The following is a 7,193-nucleotide window of genomic DNA, read 5'->3' as shown; positions in this document are numbered from 1 at the left end:
TAAACAACTAAGTGATAGCAAGATATATTGCAATAAACAATATGTCTATCACAAAGTAAAGTGCATAAGTAAAGGGTTCGGGTAAGAGATAACCGAGGCACGGGGAGACGATGATGTATCCCGAAGTTCACACCCTTGCGGATGCTAATCTCCGTTAGAGCGGTGTGGAGGCACAATGCTCCCCAAGATGCCACTAAGGCCACCGTAATCTCCTCACCCCCTCGCACAATTGAAGATGGCGTGATTCCACTAAGGGACCCTTGAGGGCGGTCACCGAACCCGTACAAATGGCAAACCTTGGGGGCGGTCACCGAACCCGTACACGTGGCAACCCTTGGGGCGGTTACCCAACCCGTACAAATTGCTTGGGGCAATCTCCACAACCTAATTGGAGACCTCGACGCTTGACCGGAGCTTCACACCACAGTGATTGAGCTCCGAGACACCACCAAGCTTCTAGGACGCCAAAGCATCCGCAAAGAACAATATCTAGGGTACTAAGTACCAAAGGTAATAAGCTTCTCAAACTTCACTTCCACGTATCACCGTGGAGAACTCAAACCGATGCAACTAATGCAATGGCAAGAACACACGAAGTGGTCAAGTCCCTCACACTCAAATCCCTCCACAACAACGAAAGCTATGGAGAAATATGAGAGGAAGAACAAGGAGCTCACAAAGAACTCCAAGATCAAGATCCAAGGGGTTCCCCTCACATAGAGGAGAAAGTGATTGGTGGAGATGTGGATCTAGATCTCCTCTCTCTTCTCCCTCAAGAACAAGCAAGAATCATTGGAGGGATTGAGAGTAAGCAAGCTCTAAGAATGTCAACAATGGAGGTAGAACAAGAGCTCAACGAATGGATAAGGCCAAGGGGGAAGAAGACCCCCTTTATATAGTGGGGGAAGGAATCACACCGTTACCCCCACTCTCTTCCCGAGCTCCAGCGGTACTACCGCTGGCTGCAGCGGTACTACCGCTGGAACTCCAGCGGTACTACCGCCCGCTAGCGGTACTACCGCTGGCACTCCAGCGGTACTACCGCTGGCCCCAGCGATACTACCGCTGGGCCCCTGGTAGTGCAAAGGCACTACCACCGCCAAGAAAGTCTTCGCAAAAAGGTCCGTCCACGAACAACCGCTAGGCAGGCGGTACTAAGCTCCTGGAGCGGTACTACCGCTGACCAGGGGCGGTACTACCTCCAGCCAGCGGTACTACCGCTAGGGCCAGCGGTACTACCGCCAACTCTAGCGGTACTACCGCTAGGTCCAGCGGTACTACCGCTCGCCACTGAAACAACCATAACTTTCGCATACGAGCTCCGAATCGAGCAAACCCAAGCTTGTTGGATTCAGGACGACAAGAGCTATCCAAACAGATCTTAAGACCATGCAGATATGAAAATGCCAATGATATAGAGATGTGAGTCCTCTATGAATGAAGAACCGGCAAAAACTCCAACATCGAAAACATCATAGTAGATGCATATGGACTCCGTTTTCGATGAACTCGAGCTTGTCACGAAGATGACCATAAGCTCTAAAACTCATAGAGAGAAACACCAAACAAGAACCAAGAAGTATGATGCAAGGATGCAAATGGTTTGAGCTCTCAACGAACGATACGATCAAGCTACTCACTTGAGAGCCCCCCTTGATAGTACATCAATCTATCCTAACCAGAAAACCTATCAAGGGCAAACCTATACCTTGCACCTCGTCCTCTTGAGCTAGATGATGATGATCTTGACTTCCTCAAGATGGACCACCTTTCTTGATTGCGTTGGCTTGATGAAGACTAGTTGATTGCTCCCCCATACTCACTATGGGTGAGCCACTCTTCAGCATATCTTCACAAGTCCATTGCCACCACAATGGACGGCAAGCTTCAAGCATGATATCTTTGTGATGATCCACTTGAACTTGCACATCGCAATCTTGATGACAATCACAACTTGACGTCATACTTCATGGGTTGTATGAGATCTTCTCTTTGACGCAAGCCCATGGAAACACACCTAACCCCCACATAGAACTCTCACGAAGACCATGGGTTAGTACACAAACACGTAATGGACAATTCTTACCATACCATGGGATCACTTGATCCCTCTCGGTACATCTTGTACGCTTTGTGTGTTGATCATCTTGATTTACTCTTTGTCTGAGATCTTGATCAACCTTGTGTCTCTATGACCATTCTTTGGATAATACCTTGAATACCACCTTGGTCATCATATAAACTCCTTGAACCCAACAGATGGACTTCAAGAAGTGCCTATGGAAAAATCCTATAAATATAACTTAAGGCAACCATTAGTCCATAGGAATTGTCATCAATTACCAAAACCACATATGGAGATATATGCTCTAACACAACGCCATGTGCTTACTACTTTTACTTCATTGCTAATGGTTAGCTATAGTAGTAGTGATAGTAGTAGTTGGCGTGACGACTTCACGGAGACACGATGATGGAGATCATGATGATGGAGATCATGGTGTCACGCCGGTGATGATGATGATCATGTGATGCCTGAAGATGGAGATCGAAAGAGCAAAGATGATGATGGTCATATCATGTCACTATATGATTGCATTGTGATGTTTATCATGTTTTTCATCTTATTGCTTAGAATGACGGTAGCATAATAAGATGATCCCTCTTAAAATTTCGAGAACGTATTCCCCTAAGTGTGCACCGTTGCGAAGGATCCTTGTCTCGAAACACCACGTGATGATCGGGTGTGATAGATTCTAACGTTCGCATACAACGGGTGTAAGCCAGATTTACACACGCGAAACACCTAGGTTGACTCGACGAGCTTAGCATGTACATACATGACCTCGAATACAAGAGACCGAAAGGTCGAACATGAGTTGTATGGTTGAATACGATCAGCATGAAGTTGCTCACCATGGTGACTAGTCCGTCTCACGTGATGATCGGACACGGGTTAGTCAACATGGATCATGTATCACTTAGATGACTAGAGGGATGTCGATTTAAGTGGGAGTTCATACTTAATTTGATTAAATGGACTTAATTGTCATGAACTTAGTCTAAAAGTTGTCTTTATAAATATTGTAGATGGCCAACGTCAACCTCAATTTCAACGCATTCCTAGAGAAAAACAAGCTGAAAGATGATGGTTGCAACTATGCGGACTAGGTTCGCAACTTGAAGCTCATCCTTGAAGCAGCTAAAAAGGCTTATGTCCTTGATGCGCCGCTAGGTGACCCCCCCCCCCCGCTCCCGCAGTAGCCTAGGACATTCTGAACGTCTGGCAAACGCGGAGTGATGACTACTCTCTGGTTAGGTGTGGCATGTTATACAGTTTAGAAATGGGGCTCCAAAGGCGTTTTGAGCAACACGGTGCATATGAGATGTTCCAAGAGCTGAAGCTAGCTTTTCAAGCTCATGCCCGTGTCGAGAGATATGAAGTCTCCGACAAGTTCTTTAGTTGTAAGATGGAGGAGAACAGTTCTGTCAGTGAGCACATACTCAAAATGTCTGGGTTACACGGTCGTCTGACTTCACTTGGAGTCGAACTTCCGGATGATGCTATAATTGACAGAATCCTCCAGTCTCTCCCACCAAGCTACAAAGGTTTTGTGCTGAACTACAACATGCAAGGGATGGAGAAGACCATTCCCGAGTTGTACTCGATGCTCAAGTCTGCAGAAGTAGAAATCAAGAAAGAGCATCAAGTGTTGATGGTCAACAAGACCACTAGTTTCAAGAAGGGCAAGGGTAAGAAGAACTTCAAGAAAGACGGCAAAGCCGTTGCCGCGCCCGGTAAGCTAGATGCCGGAAAGAAGAAAAAGAATGGACCCAAGCCTGAGACTGAGTGCTTCTATTGCAAGGGAAAAGGTCACTGGAAGCGGAACTGCCCCAAATACTTAGCGGACAAGAAGGCCGGCAACGTTAAAGGTATATGTGATATACATGTTATTGATGTGTACCTTACCAGCGCTCGTAGTAGCTCTTGGGTATTTGATACCGGTGTTGTTGATCACATTTGCAACTCAAAGTAGGAACTGTGGAATAAGCGGAGACTGGCCAAGGACGAGGTGACGATGCGCGTCGGGAATGGCTCCAAGGTCGATGTGATCGCCGTCGGCACGCTACCTCTACATCTACCGTCGGGTTAGTTTTAAACTTTAATAATTGTTATTTAGTACCAGCTTTGAGCATGAATATTGTATCAGGGTCTTGCTTAATGCGAGATGTCTACTCATTTAAGTCAGAGAATAATGGTTGTTCTATTTATATGAGTGATATGTTTTATGGTCATGCTCCGCTGGTGAATGGTTTATTCTTGATGAATCTCGATCGTGATGTTACACATATTCATAGTGTGAGTACCAAAAGATGTAAAGTTGATAATGATAGTCCCACATACTTGTGGCACTGCCACCTTGGTCATATCGGTGTTAAGCGCATGAAGAAGCTCCATACTGATGGACTATTAGAGTCTCTTAACTTTGAATCATTTGAAACATGCGAACCGTGCCTCATGGGCAAGATGACTTAGACTCCATTCTCACGAATAATGGAGAGAGCAACCGACTTATTGGAAATAATACATATTGATGTGTGTGGTCCAATGAATGTTGAAGCTCGCGGTGGCTATCGTTATGTTCTCACTCTCACCGATGATTTGAGTAGGTATGGGTATATCTACTTGATGAAGCACAAATTTGAGACGTTTGAAAAGTTCAAGGAATTTCAGAGTGAGGTCGAGAATCAACGTGACAGAAAAATTAAGTGCCTACGATCTGATGGTGGAGGAGAATATTTGAGTCACGAGTTTGGCACACACCTAAGGAAGTGTGGAATCGTTTCACAACTGACGCCGCCTGGCACACCGCAACGCAACGGAGTGTATGAACGTCGTAATCGCACTTTATTAGATATGGTACGATCTATGATGTCTCTTACCGACTTACCGCTATCATTTTGGGGATACGCATTAGAAACTGCAGCATTCACTTTAAATGGAGCACCGTCTAAATCCGTTGAGACGACACCGTATGAACTATGGTTTGGCAAGAAACCTAAGTTGTCGTTTCTTAAAATTTGGGGCTGCGATGCTTATGTGAAGAAACTTCAACTAGAAAAACTCGAACCCAAAGCGGAGAAATGTGTATTCATAGGATACCCTAAGGAAACTATTGGGTATACCTTCTATCTTAGATCCGAAGGTAAAACCTTTGTTGCCAAGAACGGATCCTTTCTAGAGAAAGAGTTTCTCTCGAAAGAAGTAAGTGGGAGGAAGGTAGAACTTGATGAGGTAATTACACCCCCTCTCGAACAGGATAGTAGCGCAACGCGGGAAGTTGTTCCTGTGGCGCCTACACCAACTGAAGAGGAAGTTAATGATAATGATCATGAAGCTTCGTATCAAGTTACTACTGAACCCCGAAGGTCCACAAGGGTACGCTCCGCACCAGAGTGGTACGACAATCCTGTGATGGAAATCATGTTGTTGGACAACGGTGAACCTTCGAACTATGAAGAAGCAATGGCGGGCCCGGATTCCAACAAATGGCTTGAAGCTATGAAATCCGAGATAGGATCCATGTATGAAAACAAAGCATGGACTTTGGTGGACTTGCCCGATGACCGGCGAGCCATAGAAAATAAATGGATCTTCAAGAAGAAGACTGATGCAAACGGTAATGTGACCGTTTATAAAGCTCGACTTGTCGCAAAGGGTTTTCGACAAATTCAGGGAATTGACTACGAAGAGACTTTCTCTCCCGTAGCGAAGCTGAAATCAGTCCGAATCATGTTAGCAATTGCCGCCTTTTATGATTATGAAATTTGGCAAATGGACGTCAAAACAGCGTTCCTTAATGGGAACCTTAAGGAAGAGTTGTATATGATGCAACCAGAAGGTTTTGTCGACCCTAAGGGTGCTAACAAAGTGTGCAAGCTCCAATGCTCCATCTATGGGCTGGTGCAAGCATCTCGGAGTTGGAACATTCGCTTTAATGAGGTGATTAAAGCGTTAGGGTTCATACAGGTTTACGGAGAAGCCTGTCTGTACAAGAAAGTGAGTGGGAGCTTTGTAGCTTTCCTCATACTGTATGTGGATGACATATTATTGATGGGGAATAATATAGAGATGTTGAAGAGCATAAAGGCCTATTTGAACAAGAGTTTTTCAATGAAGGACCTTGGAGAAGTTGCATACATATTAGGCATCAAGATCTATAGAGATAGATCGAGACGCCTCATAGGTCTTTCGCAAAGTACATACCTTGACAAGATATTGAAGAAGTTCAATATGGAAAACTAAAAGAAAGGGTTCTTGCCAGTTTTGCAAGGTATGAGATTGAGTATGACTCAGTCGCCGACCACGACAGCAGATAGAGAGAAGATGAGTTATGTCCCCTACACTTCAGCCATAGGCTCTCTTATGTATGTCATGCTGTGTACCAGACCTGATATAAACCTTGCCATAAGTTTGGTAGGAAGGTACCAAAGTGATCCCGGTATGGAACACTGGACAACGGTCAAGAATACCCTTAAGTACCTAAAAAGGACTAAGAAAATGTTTCTCGTTTATGGAGGTGACGAAGAGCTCGTCGTAAAGGGTTACGTCGACGCTAGCTTCGACGCAGATCCGGATGACTCTAAGTCACAGACCGGATACATATATGTTTTGAATGGTGGGGCAGTGAGCTGGTGCAGCAGCAAGCAAGAAGTCGTGGCAGCATCTACATGTGAAGCGGAGTACATAGCTGCTTCAGAAGCGGCTCATGAAGGAATTTGGATGAAGGAGCTCATCACCGACCTTGGAGTGGTTCCAAGCGCGTCGGGTCCAATGACACTCTTCTGTGATAACACTCGGGCCATTGCCATAGCCAAGGAGCCCAGGTTTCACTGGAAGACGAAGCACATCAAACGCCGCTACAACTCCATCCAGGACCATGTCCAGAGTGGAGTAATAGAGATTTGTAAAGTACATACGGATCTGAATGTTGCAGACCTATTGACTAAACCTCTTCCACGAGAAAAACATGATCAACACCATAATGCTATGGGTGTTCGATACATCACAATGTAACTAGATTATTGACTCTAGTGCGAGTGGGAGACTGTTGGAAATATGCCCTAGAGGCAATAATAAAATGGTTATTATCATATTTCCTTGTTCATGATAATCGTCTATTGTTCATGCT

The sequence above is a fragment of the Hordeum vulgare genome, chromosome 1H, assembly GCF_904849725.1.
Source record: "Hordeum vulgare subsp. vulgare chromosome 1H, MorexV3_pseudomolecules_assembly, whole genome shotgun sequence".
Lineage (NCBI taxonomy): Eukaryota > Viridiplantae > Streptophyta > Magnoliopsida > Poales > Poaceae > Hordeum > Hordeum vulgare.
This window is presented reverse-complemented; position numbering follows the sequence as displayed.